General features: G+C 46.9%; 1 pseudogene; it reads left to right on the top strand.

Moving 5' to 3' along the window:
• LOC102204204 (craniofacial development protein 2-like) overlaps positions 1-786 on the top strand; it is a 2,882-nt pseudogene extending 2,096 nt beyond the window's left edge.
• Positions 787-1,944: the final 1,158 nt, after the last annotated feature.

Below are 1,944 nucleotides of genomic sequence, written 5' to 3'. Positions count from 1 at the left end.
GGAACCCAATGCTACGCAGAATTAGATCAGCTAGTGAAGAAAAGCTGTCGGAAAGACAAGAAAGAATGGCTAGAATGAAAAGGTGCCGAAACTCAGGAAGCAGCGGATCGGAATGATTCCAAGACCCTATACCGCATCGTAAACAAGCTTACTGGATCGAGGACCAATGCAAACGTCACAGTCAAGGACAAAAATGGGAAGCTCTCGATCGCCCAAGAAGAGCAAAACAAACGATGGGCCGAACACTTCCAAGAGACCCTTAACCAGCCAGAGTCCACCAAGACATACAATTTCAAGGCGGAGGATTCCCAAGATGAACTTGGGGTCAATACTGGCAGAATCACCATCGAGGAAATGAAGATCGCAATCACGAGCCTTAAGAACAACATAGTAGCTGGCCTAGGCGAAATACCAGCAGAGCTCCTGAAACACGGCAGCCAAGCCATGGTGGAAGAACTGACGACCCTGTTCAACAAGTGCTGGCAAAGTGGCACAGTGTCGGAGGACTGGCGGAAGGGTGCCATAGTCAAGCTACCAAAGAAGGGCCACACCTCCGAGTGCACCAACTGGAGAGGCATCACCCTCCTCTCTGTGCCTGGCAAGGCATTCTGTACCGCCCTCCTTCGACGACTGAGGAGTGCCCTCAACCAACATCTACTAGAAGAGCAAGCTGGGTTCCGGATAGGCCGATCATGCACAGAACAGATTTTCATCTTAAGAAACATCATCGAACAGTGCGTCAAGTACCGACAACAACTCGCCATCAATTTCGTCAACTTCAAGTAGGCCTTCGATAGCATCCACCACGATTCTCTTTGGCAGATGCGGCACTTGTATGGTGTCCCTACCATCTTCATCAACATCTTCAAGGACCTGTACTTGCGATCATGCTGTTGCGTTAAGACCGGAAATGGCCACACCGACTTCGTCGAAATCACCACCGGCATCAGGCAGGGCTGCATCCTGTCACCTCTACTTTTTCTCGTTGCCCTCGACTACGTCATGCGGCAAGCCGGATGTCAAATGCCGCATTGGAAAGGCAGCTGCGGTATTTCGGAGGATGAACAAGATCTGGTCCTCCCCGACCATCTCCCTCAAGATCAAAAACCGCTTGCTTAATTTAATCGTGATCCCAGCCGCCATTTATGCCAGCGAGACTTGGAAGGTGTCGGCCTGCATCAACACCAAACTCGACGTCTTTCAGCAGCGATGTCTTCGCCGGATTCTGAGGATCCTCTATACCGACCACATCACCAACAAGGAGATCCTGCGAAGGAGTGGCACAGTCAAACTTCACAACATCGTTGCACGCAAAAGGCTCCGACTGGCCGGCCATATCCTCCACATGGATGACGCACAGATTCCAAAAACAGTGATGCGCTTGCAACCCCTGGGCGTTAAAAGACCATGAGGACGTCCCCGCAACACCTGGTGAAGGTCATTCCATCAAGACCTAAAGACATTGAATATAATGTTGGATGAAGCTGAAGCCCGGGCACAAGATCGAGCCTGGTGGCGTTCGTTTGCCGCCCAATATGCCACATAAAGCATGGGAGGATCTAAGTCTAAGTAAGTACGTTTTTAATTGTTCATCTAAGTCGTGGCAATAAATGAAAAAAAAAAACCAACTAACTGAAACACATAAAAACATTATTTACAAAAAAGGCAGTTTGTTTCTCCTTCTAAGGTTACATTTCAGAGGTTAGAACTATATCATTTATAACATTTTTGAACATCTGTAACATTCTTACTGACAGGAGTCCGTTGAGTTTGTACTGATACAGTGGGGGAAATAATTATTTCATTAGTTTGCTCATGTAGTAGTGCAAAAACATTACATAAAAGTTATACTTAAATAGATTTTGGTTGATATTTTTCACTACCACAACAATTACAGACTGTTCAATTCTTGGAAGTAAGCAAAATTACAAATTTAGCCGAGGA

Source organism: Pundamilia nyererei, unplaced genomic scaffold, assembly GCF_000239375.1.
Source record: "Pundamilia nyererei isolate P.nyererei 1_Seehausen unplaced genomic scaffold, PunNye1.0 scaffold01831, whole genome shotgun sequence".
NCBI classification, from domain to species: Eukaryota; Metazoa; Chordata; class Actinopteri; order Cichliformes; family Cichlidae; genus Pundamilia; species Pundamilia nyererei.
Note: the sequence above shows the minus strand (reverse complement) of the source record. Positions and strands in the feature narration are given on the sequence as shown.